Source organism: Scyliorhinus torazame, chromosome 6, assembly GCF_047496885.1.
Source record: "Scyliorhinus torazame isolate Kashiwa2021f chromosome 6, sScyTor2.1, whole genome shotgun sequence".
NCBI classification, from domain to species: Eukaryota; Metazoa; Chordata; class Chondrichthyes; order Carcharhiniformes; family Scyliorhinidae; genus Scyliorhinus; species Scyliorhinus torazame.
In genome coordinates this window covers 48,417,386-48,437,083 of record NC_092712.1, presented here as the reverse complement: position 1 = coordinate 48,437,083, position 19,698 = coordinate 48,417,386, and the positions used below count along the sequence as shown (strand labels likewise).

The following is a 19,698-nucleotide window of genomic DNA, read 5'->3' as shown; positions in this document are numbered from 1 at the left end:
CTGGCAACTACGCTGGCCCCTTTGCACCTTCTGCTAAAGAAAAATCACACCTGGGTTTGGGGTCAGCCGCAAGAAACCGCTTTCCGGCGGGTAAAGCAACAATTGTCGTCGTCTGGGTTACTAACCCACTATGACCCTGGAAAGCCTTTGCTCGTCACATGTGATGAATCCCCGTATGGTATTGGGGCCGTCCTGTCCCACAAGATGGAGAACGGGGCCGAGCGACCGATAGCTTTCGCCTCCTGCACATTGACTGCAGCGGAGAAAAAGTACGCGCAGATCGAGAAGGAGGGCCTGGCAGTGGTCTTTGCGGTGAAACGCTTCCACCAGTACGTGTATGGCCGCCATTTCACTATCGTGACTGATCATAAGCCTCTGCTGGGACTTTTCAGAGAGGATAAGCCAATACCGCCCATTGCTTCCGCACGGATCCAGCGCTGGGCTTTGTTGCTTGCTGCATACGAGTATTCTCTGGAGCACAAACCAGGTACGCAGATAGCAAATGCCGACGCACTGAGCCGATTGCCTTTATCGACCGGCCCCATGTCGACCCCCACAACCGGTGAGGTGGTTGCAACCCTAAAGGCCAGGAGCTGATACTAACAGACTTGCACAATGGGCATCCAGGTGTGACCAAAATGAAAATGTTGGCCCGGAGTTATGTCTGGTGGCCAGGCCTCGACACCGACATTGAGAAGGTGGCCCAAAACTGCTCCATTTGCCAGGAGCATCAGAAGCTTCCGCCGGCCGCGCCCCTACATCACTGGGAATGGCCAGGGCGGCCTTGGGCACGCTTGCATGCAGATTTCGCAGGCCCTTTTCAAGGATCCATGTTCCTTCTATTAATTGACACCCAGTCTAAATGGCTAGAGATGCATCAGATGCAGGGGACAACGTCCTGCGCAACAATTGAAAAGATGCGTTTGTCGTTTAGTACGCATGGCCTCCTCAAGGTGCTGGTCACGGATAACGGCACTCCATTCACGAGTGAGGAGTTTGCGAGGTACACGAAGATGAACGGCATACGCCATATCCGCACTGCCCTTTACCACCCGGCTTCAAATGGGTTGGCAGAGCGCGCAGTGCAGACATTCAAAAGAGGCCTAAAGAAACAGTCTTCCGGATCAATGGGCACGAGACTGGCTCGCTTTTTGTTTAAGTATAGGACCACCCCCCATGCGGTGACTGGGGTAGCTCCCGCAGAACTGCTAATGGGCCGGAGACTTCGCACCCGCCTTAGTATGGTTTTCCCGGACATTGGCGCAAAAGTACGCCGCACACAAGAACGGCAGGGACAGTGATTTTCTCGGCATCAGCCGATTCGGCAGTTTGCGCCCGGTGACCCAGTGTTCGTTCGGAATTTTGCTGGTGGTGCCCAGTGGGGTCCTGGTGTAATCCTTCGCCAAACGGGCCCTATATCTTACCAGGTGCAAGCCCAGGGTCGTCTCCAGCGCAAACATGTAGACCACGTTCGGTCCAGAAGACTATCCCCTCAAAAGATTCCCTGCCCCTGGAGCTCATTTCTACAGCCGCAGAGACCAGAGACAAGGGAAGGTAGTCCTCACAATCTTCCACTGGTGCCTCACTCGAAGCCTGCACAGGTCGTTACAGAACCGAATGGAGATAGAGACGCTGACATGACGGAGGCAGCAGACTCTGACTCCGAGATGGAGACACAGGATGCATCAGAGGGGGAATCCTCGGGTCCACGGGCCGTGGATGTACGACCGTTGCGCCGTTCATCATGGAAGCGATGGTCTCCGTCTCATTACATGCCGCCTGATCCAGCGCCGCGTGCAAATGGTGTCCGGCCTGCGGCAAAACGAGTCCTTCGCCCTCCTTCGCCAAGGTCTTCGGTGGATTCCTTGGACTTTGGGGGGGGAGGGATGTTATAACCTGCCTACTTACCATTGGCTGGGGACTAATGACAATCCCACAATCCTGTGGGAGTATGAGCTTCCCCAATGAGGGGGGCGGAGAAACCATTAGTAAACTCCTAGTATAAATAAAGCTGGCCAGTTTAGGAACCAGCAGGAAATATTGTGCAGCAAGGGAAGTTGCTGCTGCTGTTATATACATATATATATATATGTTATTGTAAATAAATGTTATTACTTTGTATCCTTAAAACTCGTGCTGGATTCTTCGTGGCCCTCACAAAAGTTATTGAACAAAGCTGATTTATTTACACCACTAAATTAAAGATTCTAACCAGTCAACAAGGAATGAGTTATTAAATAAACTATATATCTCTTACAACAGAACTCTATGCTATGCACTAATCTAGCTCACGCCTTACAACCTTCTCCCAGTATCCCAAGAGTCACATGATATTTATACGACTGCTCCTTATCGCCATCTGGTGGTGAGAAGTAAAATTATCTTATTGTGTCTTCCTTCCAATACACATTGCTATATCTTCTGCCTGAGAGTTTCTCCTGAACAAGTAGTTGATGAAGAATTGATTTTGATTCATGGAGCACTGGCAACAGTACTTAAGAAAAAGGGAGCTGTTTGTTGAGATGGGCTCCACTTAAACCAGTGCCCTTTCAAATCATATAACGAGGGTTGTCACCAAGGTCCCAGGTTCGATTCCCAGCTTGGGTCATTGTCTGTGTGGAGTCTGCGCGGGTTTCCTCCGGGTGCTATGGTTTCCTCCCACAAGTCCCGAACGACGTGCCGTTAGGTGAATTGGATATTCTGAATTCTCCCTCAGTGTACCCGAACAGGCGCCGAAATGTGGCGACGAGGGGCTTTTCAAAGTAACTTCATTGCAGTGTAAATGCTAGCCTATCTGTGACAATAAAGATTATTATTTATTATTATTTAAACTAACAGGAGGTGCGGGATCAGATGTAGGGAGGTTTAGATATCCAAAGAGAACAATTGAGACAAAAGAACAGTGTAGCAATGTGGGTAAAGACAAGCAGAGTAGGACATTGAGGGACAAGGTTTAATGTTAACAGTACATCAGCGAGTAAGGTCTAGGCAGGGAGCAATAGCAGAAAGCTGAAATGAAAGGCACTTTATCTGAATGCACAACGCACCTGCATTAAAATCAATGAACTGGGAGGACGACATGATGCGGGCATGGGAATAGCAGCCTTTCCACGGGCCCGCGCAGCTCATTTTTAATCCTTTTATCCTGTTTGCACGGCAGATGCTTGCCTAATCCGGGAGTTAATGCTCCGTAGCACATGGATTCCATGTCACGAGAAGGTTTTTGGAGGCGCGTTGGAGAAGAATTGCCGAGGAATTCTAAGCAGAGTAATTGATGAGAAGCTCAGCTTGCTGATGTAGAGTTTAAGTGGCCATGGGAGCGACCTGCAGAATACTAATAAAAGGCTCGAAGTAATGGAGGAAAGAAATCGTCAATGTTGAAAATGTTACTTCCTCAGCCAAAGCTCACGTTCGATCCTTGGCAGACCAGCTGCGTGGTAAGTCAGAAATCCTGGAGGATCCGGAGAACCGAAGCCGGAGGAAGAATGTCCGGGTCGTTGGTCTGCAAGAGGAAGTGGGGTGTAAGAGCCGTGTTAGGCATTTCAAGCTGGAAAGGGTTCGCCCTCTGCTCTCCAGAGAATCGGCAGACCGGCGTCGGGGCGACGTGGCCCGATTCGCGCCCGTCCCGGCAATTCTCCGACTCAACTTGCCCAAAGCACACAAAAGAACCTTTGCATCCTCATCAGAGCTCATCCTCCCACCTAGCCTTGTGCCATCTGCAAGTTTGGGGATATTACATTTAGTACCCTCATCTAAATCATTAATATTTATAGTGAATCGCTGGGGTTCCAGCACCGATCCTCCACTAGTCACTGCCTGCTATTTGGAAAAAGACCCATTAGTTACTACTCTTTGTTTTCTGTCTACCAACCAGTTTTCTATCCATCTCATTACACTAACCCTAATCCCAGCCTCTTTAATTTTACACGCTAATCTCTTATGTGGGACGACATTGAAAGCTTTCTGAAAGTCCAAATAAATCACATCCACTGGCTCTCCCTCGTCTACTAGATCCACGCTCAAAGAATTCCAGTAGATTTGTCAAGAACAATTTCCCTGTCATAAAACCATGCTGACTCTGTCTGATCCTGCTACTGTTTGGCAAGTGCCTGGCTATAGAATCTTTGATAATGGATTTCAGAAATTTCTCCGCAACTGACGTCAGGTTTATTGGTCCACAATTACTTATTTTCTCTCTTTTTCTTAAATAGTGGGGCTACATTAGCCAACCTCCAATCTGTAGCAACTGTTCTAGAGTCTATAGAATCTTGGAAGATGACCATCAATCCATCCAATGTATCTGGGGCGACTTCCTTAAATACTCTGGAATATAGATTATCAGGCCCTGGGGATTTATTGGCCTTCAATCTCATCAATTTCCCCAACACTATTTCTTGACTAATACTGATCTCCTTCAGTTCTTCCCTCTCACTCAACGCTGTCTTCCCCAACAGCATGTTCTAAGCAGAGGGCATTAAGGCACAAAGCCTTGGACCCAGGTTCGATCCTGGCCCCGTCTGGAGTTTGCACATTCTCCCCGTGTCTGCCTGTGTCTCACCCCCTCAACCTAAAGATGTGCAGGGTAGGTGGATTAGCCACGCTAAATTGCCCCTTGAAAATGAAATGAAATGAAAATTGAAATGAAATGAAATGAATGAAAATCGCTTATTGTCACAAGTAGGCTTCAATGAAGTTACTGTGAAAAGCCTCTAGTCGCCACATTCCGGCGCCTGTTCGGGGAGGCTGGTACGGGAATTAAACCATGCTGCTGGCCTGCCTTGGTCTGTTTTAAAAGCCAGCGATTTAGCCCAGTGAGCTAAACCAGCCCCTTAATTGGAAAAAAAATGAATTAGGTACTTTAAATTTCAAAAAGAAAAAAAAAAGACACCTATCTCCCTTACAATTGAATACCTATAACTATAGTATTCCTATTTTTATGCCTCCTCTCTGCAGCAGAACCAACCATGGTGCAAAAAATTTGGCTGTTGCTGCTTTCTCCTGAGAGGCTGTAGACTCCTTAACAATCGTTTAACCAAGAAATGATTGAAGTCTATAAAAAAGCCAATTCAATAACTTTGGGGACTAAATCTTCACATGTATTAAAAAAGTTAAATTGGCACAAGGAGTCTGGATGAATATATAGATTGCTTTCATGATATTTTCTTGGAAGATACCTTGTGGAATCAACTGGGGATAAAGCTGGTTTAGATTTAGTATGGTACACTGAGGGCATACTAATTAGTAATCTCATGGTAAAAGATCTGCTGGGCAATAGGGATCATAACACAATTGAATTCCACATTAACTGTGAAAGCGACATACACTAATCATAAACAAGAATCTTAAACTTAAACAAAGGCAATTTTTCAAAAGTTAATTTTTTTAAAGGGATGTGGCATTACTGGCTCAGCCAGCATTTGTTGTCCATCCTAATTGTCCTTGAGAAGGTGGTGGTGAACCACCTTCCAGAACTATTGCCGTCCATGTGGTGTAGGTAAACCCACAGTGCTATTAGGCAGTGGATTTCAGAATTTTGATCCAATGACAGTGAATTAACAAGGGTGTAGTTCCAAGACAGGATGGCATGTAGCTTGGAGTGGAACATGTTCTCATGCATCTGCTGCTCATGCCCTTCTAGTTGGTGGAAGTCATGAATTTGGAAGGGAAGGTTAAGGCAATTAATAACAGAGAAAGTTAAGGGAATAAAATCCAAAAAATCCTCAGGATCTGATAGTCTACGTTTAGGTTTCTAAATGAGATGGCTGCAGAGATCATGGACGCACAGGTTATGATTTTCCAATCGTAGTCTGGTCAGGCAAAGTCAACACAGTTTTACAAAAGGGAAATTGTATTTCACAAATCTATTAGATGTTTTTGAGGATTTAACTAGTATGGTAGATAAAGGGGAACCAGTAGATGTAATGCACTTAGTTTTCTAAAAGCATTTGATTGAATGCTGCACAGAAGATATTACACAAGATGATAACTCATGGAGTTGGAGGTAACCTATCAGCAAAGATAGAGGATTGTTTAATGGACAGGAAGCAGAGAGTAAGGATCAGTGGAGCACTTCCAAGTTAGCAGGCTGTAACTAGTGGAATGCTGCAAAGATCATTGTCGGGGCCTCAGGTACTTACAGTCTACCTTAATAACCAATGGAGAGACAGAGATTGATCAATCTGGGTTTGTGGATGATATAAATCTAGACAGGAATGTAAACTATGCAGAGGATACTAAGAGGTTGCAAGGAGATGTAGACAGGTTAAGTAAGAGGGCAACAGGGTGGCAGATGGAGTATAATGCAAGGGAATGTGTGGTGGTTCATATTGGTCACAAGGATAGAAAAGCAGAATTTTTTTTTGCAACCAATCAAATTTGCAAATGTTGATATTTAGAGGGATTAAGGTGAATTTGAGTGAACTTGTATAACAAATACCAAAATTGTGCAGGCAAGTTGAAAAATAATGAAGTTTTGCTACCATTGCATATGGTGAGACCGCACTTCAAATATAGTGTGCAGCTCGGGTCTCCATATTTATATCATTGGAGGCAGAACAGCGAGGGTTCGCTAGATTAGGCCATGGGATGAAAAGCTTGCCCTATGATGAGAGGCTGAGCAAATTGGGTATATATTCTACACGGGCAGCATGTTAGCATAGTGGTTAGCTTCTCAGCACCAGAGTCCCAGGTTTGATTCCTGGCTTGGGTCATTGTCTTTGTGGAGTCTGCATGTTCTCCCCGTGTGTGCGTGGGTTTCCTCCCGGTGCTCTGGTTTCCTTCCACAGTCCAAAGTGCAGGTTAGGTGGATTGGCCATGCTAAATTGCCCTTCGGTTAGATGGGGTTTCTGGGTAACAGGGATAGGGTGGAGGTGTGGGTTTAAGTAGGGTGCTTTTTCCAAGAGCCGGTGCAGACCCGATGGGCCGAATGGCCTCCTTCTGCACTGTAAATTCTATGATTCTAAATTCTCTGGAGTACAGACTGCAGGACGTGATCTCAGTGAAATGTACAAGACTTTGAGGGGTCTTGGCAGGGTAGATACTGAGAGGTTGTTCCTCGTGGCTACAGGGTCTAGAACACAGTCTGAGAATTGGGGTCCATCATTGCCTTCACCTTACCTTTCTTCACTCAAAGAGTTGTCAATCTTTGAAATTTTCTAACCCAGAGAGTTGTGGATGCTCCATCATCGAATTTATTTAAGGCTGAGATAGACACGGCAGTATGGCGGCACATTGGTTAGCACTGCTGCCTCACAACGCCGGGGACCCGGGTTCACCACCGACCTTGGGTGACTGTGTGGAGTTTGCATATTCTCTCCGTGTCTGCGTGGATTTCCTCCGGGTGCCCTGGTTTCCTCCCATAGTTCAAAGATGTGTAGTTAGGTAGATTGGCCATGCTAAATTGCCCCTTAGTGTCCAAAGATGTGCAGGTTAGGTATGGATAGGACAGGGGAGTGGACCTAGATGGGGTGCTCTTTCAGAGGGTTAGTGCAGACTCAATGGGCCGAATGGCCTCCTTCTGCACTATAGTAACTATGAAATCTATGGGCAGATTCTGTTCTCCCAGGGAATCAAGGGCACATGGGGAGTAGGCAGGAAAGAGGAATTTAAGCCACAGGTCAACCATGAACTGAAAGGCAGAACAGGCCCGATGGGGCGTATGACCATAGACCATCGATCATAAGATATAGGAGCGGAATTGGGCCATTTGGCCCATTGAATCTGCTCCGCCATTCAATCATGGCAGATATGTTTCCCATCCCCATTCTCCTGCCTTCCCCCTTATTAATCAAGAAACTACCAACTCTGTTTTAAAGACACCCAGTGACATGGCCTCCACAGCCTTTTATGGCATTGAGTTCCACAGGTTCACCACCCTCTGAGATCCCCCCTCATCCTGCGAAACTCCATCAATTACAGACTCAGAGCCCTCAACCGTTCCTCATATGACAAGTCCTTCATTCCGTAGATCATTCTTCTGGACCTCTCCTGGACACTCTCCAAGCTAATGCATCCTTCCTTAAATACGGGGCCTAAAACAGCTCACAATATGCCAAATGGAGTCTGATTAGAGTCTTATAAGGCCTCAGCTGTACATCCCTGCTCTTGTATTCTAGACCACTCGACATGAATGCTAACATTGCATTTGCCTTCCTAACTGCCGAGTGAACCTGCATGACTCAGATTATGTCAATTGTGATGGGATTGAGCCCCGTTAGGATTCTGCCAGCAGGAAGAGCAACAAAATAGGCACTACCTTTGCATATTCACAGTGCAGTCATTGGAAAGGGTGCAAACAGATGGATGATAAAATTCCTTGGTATGGTAACTTCACTTTGTGAGTCTGTGCTCTAAAGACTTGAAAACTACGCTCAAGGTAAGACACTTCTGGCATTGATTTTCTGGCTCACTTGTTCTTGCAATCTGGCTGTGGTTTGTGCACAATCGTCATTGGGGGCCAGTATTCCAAGTGTTTACTGCATGCTTTTATTATCTGCAGGCAGCTGAGGCAAGTTGCAAAAAGATTTCATTGTGAATAATGTCTGAGAACGAGGATTCCAGTGTCAGGTAAGAGATATGTCACTCGCCTGGGAGTTCCGACCAGCTTCCGATGACCTTTCACGGTAGAGCAGAGACCCTTAACTGTCTTCCCCACATCCTGTTCTTAACACCAGTGTTAAAACCCACCCACAATGTGATAACTGAACAATGTTTCTCGATCTCTGTTAACAATGTTAGAACATAAATATGCATTTCAAACTGTCAAGGGCTGTATTGGGCATCATGTTAATTAATCGTAGGAACATTGCCATTGAGAGAGCTATTCATTCCATTGCGTCTGTGCTGGTCCTATCAACAGAACTGCCCACTCTAATCCTGTTTTTGTTCTTTTTTCCCCATCACTCGGCAATATTCTTCTTCCCACCCCCTGTGGAAAACCAGGGTTCTGACATTTCAGCCAGCTGGCAATTTTAAAATCAGAACTATCTTCGGTGCATTACATGTAGCCAGGTTTGTAGCATTACCACTCACATCAGGGGAACGGAGAATATGAATTGGAGAAGCAGATGAAGAATCGCCGTGGAGTGGCAGCTTCCCATAATTAATCAGAGTGTCTGCTTCAGTGAGAAAACTGCTCGCTCTCTAGCTGCACGGTTGAGTTTTCTCTCCAGATTCCCAAGCACTCTTTGCATTAAGAATCTGGGGGTGAGGTTTGCCCCGTTGCTCTGGCAGGGCGGGACCTGATAGGGCCCGGCTAGGAGATCATCATTAAAGGGCACCCCAATCTGAGTTTAAATAAAAACTACCCTAACCCCACCATGGATACGGGGAGCCCCCACCTCACAAGCACCGAGTGGCACCCCCCATATACATGGGCGGCACATTGGTTAGCCCTGCTGCCTCACAGCGCCAGGGACCCGGGTTCAATTCCCGCCTCGGGTGACTGTCTGTGTGGAGTTTGCACCTCCTCCCCGGAAACGTTTAAGGGAGATATGCGTGGAAAGTTCTTTACGCAGAGGATGGTGGGTGCCTGGAATGCATTACCGGCAGAGGTGGTAGAGGCGGGCACAATAGCGTAATTTAAGATGTACCTAGACAGATACATGAATGGGCAGGGAGCAGAGGGATACAGATCCTTAGAAAATAGGTGATAGTTTTAGATAGAGGATCTGGGTCAGCGCAGGCTTGGAGGGCCGAAGGGCCTGTTCCTGTGCTGTAATTTTTCTTTGTCCTTTGTCTGCGTGGGTTTCCTCCGGGTGCTCCGGTTTCCTCCCACAGTCCAAAGATGTGCTGGTTAGGTGGATTGGCCATGCTAAATTGCCCCATAGTGTCCAAAAGGTTAGGTGGGGTTACTGGGTTACGGGGATAGGGTGGAGGTGTGGGATTAAGCAGGGAGCTCTTTCCAAGGGTTGGTGCAGACTCGATGGGCTGAATGGCCTCCTTCTGCACTGTAAATTCTCTGATTCTATGTAACGGGAACGTTACTAATAGGGCTCACCAAGGCTACTGGGGGAAGTCACTAGGTGTTGCCTGGACATATCCCCCCCCCCCCCCATGCCACCCAGGGGCCGTACTTACATTTGTGCCCCCGTCGAGTTCCCCTCTAATGCTTCAGGTTTTCAAAAACGTGTCGTAAACCTCGATGACGCGAGGTCACTGTCTGTGCGGAGTCAGCACGTTCTCCCCGTGTCTGCATGGGTTTCTTCCCACAAGTCCCGAAAGACGTGTTTGTTGGGTGAATTGGGCATTCTGAATTCTCCCTCTGTGTACCCGAACAGGTGCCGGAATGGGGCATCTTGGGGCCACATATTGCGAGGAAGCCCTTTAATTGTACATAAATTTATAACATTTTGTTGAATGATGTTCCAGAAGCAAAAAACAGTTCAGCCCAGCGTTCCTATTGTTAATAGCTCAGTGAACGTGTTAAAGCTATCTCCAAGTCTGAACCTTCCTTTGTCAGAGTGCACATCAAGGAAGCAGCATATGCTACATCAAGAGCATAACAAAACATGGTACCAGTGAGTAACTGTTTAAATCCATATAGTTACAACTCAGCAAACAATGATAACCAGCAACAACACCCAGGCAAGGTGATCGAGATTCCAGTTCCACAGCAGCTCAGGGGCCAGGCGCAAACTGGCGTGCATTCAGGAAAAGGTTTGAGATCTTCCTGGTTGCAGCCGACCTACAAGACATGGCCGATGCTGAAAAGCCAGAGCTTCTGTTCACAAATGAGGGTGCCAGAGCAGAAGAAATCTTCAAAACATTCAGGTTCTCCAAAGGGCAAAACAGGAGCGACTTCCAGACATTCCTGGACAAATTCGAACAATACTGTGAGGAAAACACAAACAAACCAACAGAAAACGGTAAGAGAGGTGCCAATAAGACCATAAGACACAGGAGCGGAAGTAAGGCCATTCGGCCCATTGAGTCCACTCCACCATTCAATCATGGCTGATTTCAACTCCATTTACCTTTTATTCTAAGGCTGTGCCCCCGGGTCCTAGTCTCCCTGCTAATGGAAACAACTTCCCTACGTCCACCCTATCTAAGCCATTCATTATCTTGTAAGTTTCTATTAGATCTCCCCTCAACCTCCTAAACTCCAATGAATACAATCCCAGGATCCTCAGACGTTCATCGTATGTTCGGCCTACCATTCCTGGGATCATCAGTGTGAATCTCCGCTGGACCCGCTCCAGTGCCAGTATGTCCTTCCTGAGGTGTGGGGCCCAAAATTGCTCACAGTATTCTAAATGGGGCCTAACTAGTGCTTTATAAAGTTTCAGAAGTACATCCCTGCTTTTATATTCCAAGCCTCTTGAGATAAATGACAACATTGCATTTGCTTTCTTAATTACGGACTCAACCTGCAAGTTTACCTTTAGAGAATCCTGGACTAGGACTCCCAAGTCCCTTTGCACTTCAGCATTATGAATTTTGTCACCGTTTAGAAAATAGTCCATGCCTCTATTCTTTTTTCCAAAGTGCAAGACCTCGCACTTGCCCACGTTGAATTTCATCAGCCATTTCTTGGGCCACTCTCCTAAACTGTCTAAATCTTTCTGCAGCCTCCCCACCTCCTCAATACTACCTGCCCCTCCACCTATCTTTGTATCATCGGCAAACTTAGCCAGAATGCCCCCAGTCCCGTCATCTAGATCGTTAATATATAAAGAGAACAGCTGTGGCCCCAACACTGAACCCTGCGGGACACCACTCGTCACCGGTTGCCATTCCGAAAAAGAACCTTTTATCCCAACTCTCTGCCTTCTGCCTGACAGCCAATCGTCAATCCATGTTAGTACCTTGCCTCGAATACCATGGGCCCTTATTTTACTCAGCAGTCTCCCGTGAGGCACCTTATCAAAGGCCAATACTCACCACGAGGCCGAGGTAACAGAGCAACGAATGACAAATTTGATCGGCGGCCATCTTGGAAAAGGTACCGCACATGTGCAGTTGAGAGAAATGAGCAAAGTAAAGGAACATCGGTCTGCGCATGCGCAATCGCTTCCCACGCTTCGTGACGTCAGAGGCCCCGGACCACACCCACTTAAAGGGGAAATGTCCCAGTACAAGAAAACATTTTTTTAAACCCTCACAACAAGATTCTTTCAGCTGGACCGACAGCACACTGCCTGAAATTCGACCAGTAGCTGAAAATAACCTCTGCAGAACCCTGCAACAAGCAGTTAGCACCGCCCAAAGAGATGATACAGTCCTTGAAGACTATGACTCAGACCCTGAATTCTTCTTTGGACATCGCGAGCCCGATGCCAGCTCCGACACAAAAGGTGATGATATGGTCCTAGAGGACTACGACTCAGACGATGATTTCATCATTGGAGATGGCGACCCCAGTACCAAATCCGAACCGCAACGAGATGTGTTCTACAGTGAAGAATCCGACACAGACGCGAATGTGTTCTTCGGATTTGAGGATCTTCAGCCCAGCCTATATGACATCCTGACTCGTGAGTGCAGGATTATGCTGCTGCCTGACGCCAAGAGACAGAGAGCGGTACAAGCCCACAGAGAGCGGTCTGCTGCCACACAGAGTGGTCCACGCACCGCAAAGAGTCCCAGCCTCCACACAGAGAGTGGTCCACGCACCACGAAGAGTCCCAGCCTCCACACAGAGAGTGGTCCACGCACCACAAAGGGTCCCAGCCTCCACACAGAAAGCGATGAAAGACTCCACAGCGAGACAACTGCACGTCTCCACACAAGAAGTGACTCCAGTGACACAAGCCTCCCCAGTGAGCTCCTGGACAGACTCCACGATAGAAGCAACGCAAGACTCCACAGCGCAGTCCTTGCATGAACAAGAAGTGACTCGAGTGACACAAGCCTCCACAGCGAGCTCGTGGACAATCTCCACGATAGAAGAAATGCAAGACTCCAACGTGCAGTCCTTGCATGAACATGAACATGAGGGTCTAGCAACCTCCTCTGAGCAACCAGCAGCAGATGATGCAAGTCTGCCATGCTCAAGTGAACAACAGAAAGACTATGACAGTCTGCCACGCTCAAGTGTACAGCAACAGACTGTGACAGTCTACCACGGCCAAGTGAACAAGAAGACTCTGACAGTCTACCATGCTCATGTGTACAGCAACAGACTATGACAGTCTACCACGGCCAAGTGAACAATATAAAGACTCTGACAGTCTACCCAGCTCAAGTGAACGACAAGAAGACACTGAGACTCTTACCCACTGAATGTGCAACAAGTGACGACGGCATCCCACTTCCCATACCAGATGTGCAACGTGACAGACCTCAGCTAGTGTGTACAGAGGCACTCGACAAACACAGTGAGACTACTGGTGACTCCGGTGACACCACGTTACTTCAAACCTCAATCGCTCGAGCCTCTCCACAAGCAAATGCATTCCTGAATGTTTTGACTCTGGACGTGGAGCATCAAGAAACCTCAGAAGATGCAAGTGAACCAGAAAGGGCTCCAGACGGGGAGCATCGACAAGCCAAAACTGACTCAGGTGAAACAGACCAGACTCCAGACAGGGAGAATCGACAAGCCAAAGCTGATTCCAGTAAGCCGGCCATGACTCCAGACGGGGAGCGTCGCGAACTCAGTGACGGCACGCTCAAGAAAGCAGCAGATGCCACAAAGGACGCTGACACAAGTAACTGTGTGAAGGACTCGTATTATCCACAGATTGTGGTCCTTGAGCGCAGCAAACACGACAACAAACCCAACCAACACAACAACAACATCAAAGACAATAACAAGAAGCGTACCAATGGCAACAATGTCGACAACAAGCACAAAAAACACAACGCCACTGGAACAGTGACTGGTACGACATGGTACAACTCTGCAAATGAGGGACACTGTTACTGCTCAGCTCAGTACAATGACATACCATGGCAGGACGATGCATCTTACCAATTCACGTTTGCTACACTACCAACAGGCAACCTGGCTTTCAGGACAGATGCCATCAAGAATTGCTACCATAAGCATCGGAAAAAAAAGCAATAGACTCCAAATCAGTCAATGAAGTGATTTGACCACTTGAACACCTCCTGATGACCAAACACCAGGACAGTGACGGCGTTCACAAGGGAATGACAACGTCGCCATTGACACTTCCATACCAGACCATATAAATTCATGCAGTTTGGACTCATAACTTTTATTTTGTATTGTCTTATCCTCAAAGTCGTCACAACTGTTATTTGGTCTTGTATACTATTGTACAGTCATCAGTCATCATAACCTGTACATAGCATCACTCATCTACCTAGTTTGTTCAATTTTCTTCAACACTGTACAGAAAATATGTAACACGAAAAAAGGGGGATGTGGTGATATACATCACTGTAAGTACACAAAGGGTTAATGTGCATACACTACACCTAGCTAGACACTAGAAGGAGCACCAGAGACAAGACACACAGACATTCAACCAATAGGTCAGTAAGATAGGACATGACCAATGGGCATTCACAATACACACAGAGGTGACACGACCACAGGAGGGCATTACACCAACCCATATAAAAAGACACATCACACATGCTCAGTCTCTTTCCAGTGGAGACTCTCAGTGAGTACAGACACAGGGTTGATTGAACATCACTCCCACCACGTGGATTGTAGCAGACTGGTTCGTCAGTCTGAGTAGCTATAGTAGGATTAACAGGAGAGTCGAATCCAAGTAGGAGAATTGTTAATAGTTTAATAAACGTGTTAAAGCTATCTCCAAGTCTGAACCTTCCTTTGTCAGAGTGAACATCAAGGAAGCAACTTATGCTACGTCAAGAGCATAACAAAACATCTATTTCCCCATTTGATTCTTTCTTCCTTTGCCTTTTCTGGGCAGGAACCTTGTTACGCGCCGGGTGAGGGGCGGGGAGAATTGACGGCGAGAATCTCGTTTCCTGACTCGCGTGGGATTTTGGGCCCGTGTCGCTGTTTACGCTGACACGAAACTGTGGCTCAGACCACCACCGCCCCTCCCACCCCTACGGTATCCAGGTTAGTGTCTCCAAGGTTAGAATAGAATAGAATAGAACATTACAGCGCAGTACAGGCCCTTCGGCCCTCGATGTTGCGCCGACCTGTGAAACCAATCTAAAGCCCATCTACACTATTCCTTTAGCATCCATATGTTTATCCAATGACAATTTAAATGCCCTTAATGTTGGCGAGTCCACTACTGTTGCAGGCAGGGCATTCCACGCCCTTACTACTCTCTGAGTAAAGAACTTACCTCTGACATCTGTCCTATATCTATCTCCCCTCAATTTAAAGCTATGTCCCCTCGTGCTAGCCATCACCATCCGAGGAAAAAGGCTCTCACTGTCCACCCTATCCAATCCTCTGAGCATCTTGTATGCCTCTATTAATAATTATTAATTATTACTTATGGATGGGATTTCCTGGTGGGCATCGTTGTGGGTGGGATAGAACACAGAACATTACAGCGCAGTACAGGCCCTTCGGCCCTCGATGTTGCACCGACCTGTGAAACCACTCTAAAGTCCATCTACACTATTCCCTTATCGTCTATATGTCTATCCAATGACCATTTGAATACCCTTAGTGTTGGCGAGTCCACTACTGTTGCAGGCAGGGCATTCCACACCCTTACTACTCTCTGAGTAAAGAACCTACCTCTGACATCTGTCCTATATCTATCACCCCTCAATTTAAAGCTATGTCCCCCTCGTGCTAGACATCACCATCCGAGGAAAAAGGCTCTCACTGTCCACCCTATCCAATCCTCTGATCATCTTGTATGCCTCAATTAAGTCACCTCTTAACCTTCTTCTCTCTAATGAAAACAGCCTCAAGTCCCTCAGCCTTTCCTCATAAGATCTTCCCTCCATACCAGGCAACATTCTGGTAAATCTCCTCTGCACCCGTTCCAATGCTTCCACATCCTTCCTATAATGCGGCGACCAGAATTGCAACCAATACTCCAAATGCGGCCGCAGCAGAGTTTTGTACAGCTGCAACATGATCTCATGGCTCCGAAACTCAATCCCTCTACCAATAAAAGCTAACACACCGTACGCCTTCTTAACAACCCTCTCAACCTGAGTGGCAACGTTCAGGGACCTATGTACATGGACACCGAGATCTCTCTGCTCATCCACACTGCCAAGAATCTTACCATTAGCCCAGTACTCTGTCTTCCTGTTATTCCTTCCAAAATGAATCACCTCACACTTTTCTGCATTAAACTCCATTTGCCATCTCTCAGCCCAGCACTGCAGCTTATCTATGTCCCTCTGTAACTTGTATCATCCTTCCGCACTGTCCACAACTCCACCGACTTTAGTGTCAACTGCAAATTTACTCACCCATCCTTCTACGCCCTCCTCCAGGTCATTTCTAAAAATGACAAACAGCAGTGGCCCCAAAACAGATCCTTGTGGTACACCACTAGTAACTGGACTCCAGTCTGAACACTTCCCATCAACCACCACCCTTTGTCTTCCTCCAGCTAGCCAATTTCTGATCCAAACTGCTAAATCTCCCTGAATCGCATGCTTCCGTATTTTCTGCAGTAGTCTATCATGGGGAACCTTACCAAACGCTTTACTGAAATCCATATACACCACATCAACTGCTTTACCCTCATCCACCTGTTTGGTCACCTTCTCAAAGAACTCAATAAGGTTTGTGAGGCACGACCTACCCTTCACGAAACCATGTTGACTATGTCTAATCAAATTATTCATTTCCAGATGATTATACACCCTATCTCTTTCAACCTTTCCAAGATTTTGCCCACAACAGAAGTAAGGCTCACTGGTCTATAGTTACCGGGGTTGTCTCTACTCCCCTTCTTGAACAAGGGGACAACATTTGCTATCCTCCAGTCTTCTGGCACTATTCCTGTTGACAAAGATGACTTAAAGATCAAAGCCAAAGGCTCAGCAATCTCCTCCCTAGCTTCCCAGAGAATCCTAGGATAAATCCCATCCGGCCCAGGGGACTTATCTATTTTCACCCTTTCCAGAATTGTTAACACCTCCTCCTTATGAACCTCAAGCCCTTCTCGTCTAGTAGCCTGAATCTCAGTATTCTCCTCGACAACATTGTCTTTTTCCTGTGTGAATACTGACAAAAAATATTCATTTAGCACCTCTCCTATCTCCTCGGACTCCAAGCACAACTTCCCACTACTGTCCTTGACTGGCCCTACTCTTACCCTAGTCATTCTTTTATTCCTGACATATCTGTAGAAAACTTTAGGGTTATCCTTGATCCTACCTGCCAAAGACTTCTCATGTCCCCTCCTGGCTCTTCTTCGCTCTCTCTTTAGGTCCTTCCTAGCTAACTTGTGACTCTCGAGCGCCCTTACTGAACCTTCATGTCTCATCTTTCCATAAGCCTCCTTCTTCCTCTTGACAAGTGTTTCGACTGCCTTAGTAAACCACGGTTCCCTTGCTCGACCACTTCCTCCCTGCCTGACAGGTACATACTTATCAAGGACACACAGTAGCTATTCCTTGAACAAGCTCCACATTTCCACTGTGCCCATCCCCTGCAGTTTTCCTCTCCATCTGATGCATCCCAAGTCTTGCCTCATCGCATCATAATTGCCTTTCCCCCAGGTATAACTCTTGCCCTGCGGTATATACCTATCCCTTTCCATCACTAAAGTAAACGTAATCGAATTGTGGTCACTATCACCAAAGTGCTCACCTACCTCCAAATCTAACACCTGTCCTGGTTCATTACACAGTACCAAATCCAATACGGCCTCGCCTCTCGTTGGCCTATCTACATGGGATCATTTGGAGGGTCGTTGAATTTTAACAGCTCTCCAAGTTTTCCAAACCTGCCCAAGGTAAAGCCTGGCCGGCGTGGGTCCAGGAAATCCCATCTTATATGTCACCCAGCACCAGCCACATGCTATGAAGCAGCGGACATAATCGTTGATGGCATCAGTCTTAAGGGTGTAGTACAGTTCTCATACTTTCATAGTGTGCTCCTTCGGGATGCCACTGTTGTTGAAGATATTGGTGCACTCATCCAGAAAGTGAGCACCACCTGCGGCCTACTCCATGATTGTCTCTGGCAGCTACATGGAGTTAAGTTGATGCCTAAAATCAAACTCTACCAGATTATTGTCCTAACCACCCTGCTGTTCAGCACAGAATCTTGAGTCTGCTGTAGGTTCAATGTTAAAGCTGTGGAATGCTTCCAGTAAAGACACCTGAGGTCCATCATGAGAGTTCAACAGCAGGCCAAAATCGCAAAGAACGAGATCCTCCATTCTGCTGAGTTATACAGTCATCGAGTCATCGATGTTTACAGCATGGAAACAAGCCCTTTGGCCCAGCTTGTCCATGCCGCCCAGTTTCTATCGTTAAGCTAGCCCCGCTTGCCCGCATTTGGCCCATATCCCTCTATATCCACCCTGCCTACGTAACTGTCAAACTGTTTTTTAAAGGGAAAATTTGGACCCGCTTCTACCACTGCCTCTGGCAGCTCGCTTCAGATACTCACTACCCTCTGTGTGATAGAAATTCCCCTGTGGTCACTTTTGTATCTCTCCCCTCTCACCTTAAACCTATGGCCTCTAGTTCTGGACTCCTCTACCTTTGGGAAAAGATGTTGACTATTTACCTTATCTATGCTCCTCATTATTTTATAGACCCGTATAAGATCACCCTTAAGCCTCCTAAGCTCCAAGGAAAAAAGTTCCAGCCTATCCAGCCTCTCCTTATAACTCAGACCATCAGGTCCTGGTAGCATCCTCGTAAATCTCTTCTGCATTCTTTCTAGTTTAACAATATCCTTCCTATAATAGGGTGACTAGAACTGAACACAGTATTCCCATGTGTGGTCTTACCAATGTTTTATATAACGTCAACAAGACGTCCCAACTCCTGTATTCAATATTCTGACCAATAAAACCTAGCATGCTAAATGCCTTCTTCACCATCCTGTCCACCTGCGACTCCACCTTCAAGGAGCTATGAACCTGTACTCCTTGATCTCTTTGTTCTGTAACTCTCCCCAACTCCCTACCATTATCTGAGTCGGTCCTGCCCTGATTTGATCTACCAAAATGCATCACCTCACATTTATCCAAATTAAACTCCATCTGCCATTCACCAGCCCACTGGCCCAATTGGTCAAGGTCCTGTTGCAATCTTATATAACCTTCTTCACTATCCATTATGCCACCAATCTTGGTGTCATCTGCAAACTTACTAACCATGGTTCCGACATTCTCATCCAAATCATTAATATATATCACAAATAACAGTGGACCCAGCACTGATCCCTGAGGCACACCACTGGTCACAGGCCTCCAGTTTGAAAAACAACCCTCTACAACCACCCTTTGGCTTCGGCCACCAAGCCAATTTTGTATCACCCTGGATTCCGTGAGATTTAACCTTTTGCAACAACCTACCATGCGGTACCTTGTCAAAGGCCTTGCTAAAGTCCATGTAGACAACGTCGACTGCACTGCCCTCATCTACCTTCTTGGTTACCCCTTCAAAAACCTCAATCAAATTGGTGAGACATGGCTTTTCCTTTACAAAGCCATGCTGACTTTCCCTAATTAGCCCTTGCCTGTCTAAATGCCTGTAGATCCTGTCCCTCAGATTACCTTCTAACAATTTACCCACTACAGAAGTAAGGTTAACCGGTCTGTAGTTTCCAGCCTTATCCCTACAGCCTTTCTGAAACAA

The 19,698-nt window shown here is 46.8% G+C and overlaps 1 long non-coding RNA gene across 2 annotated transcripts in view; it reads left to right on the top strand.

Moving 5' to 3' along the window:
- Positions 1-19,698, top strand: part of LOC140425701 (uncharacterized) — a 150,503-nt gene that overhangs the window by 102,351 nt on the left and 28,454 nt on the right. Inside the window, exon 3 of one of the 2 annotated variants that reach the window (XR_011947931.1) lies at positions 8,498-8,551. The exons of the other annotated variant lie outside the window; for it this stretch is intronic. This is a non-coding gene — a long non-coding RNA (uncharacterized lncRNA). Of the gene's footprint in view, positions 1-8,497; positions 8,552-19,698 lie in introns of those variants that run through there. 2 annotated transcript variants of the gene reach the window in all.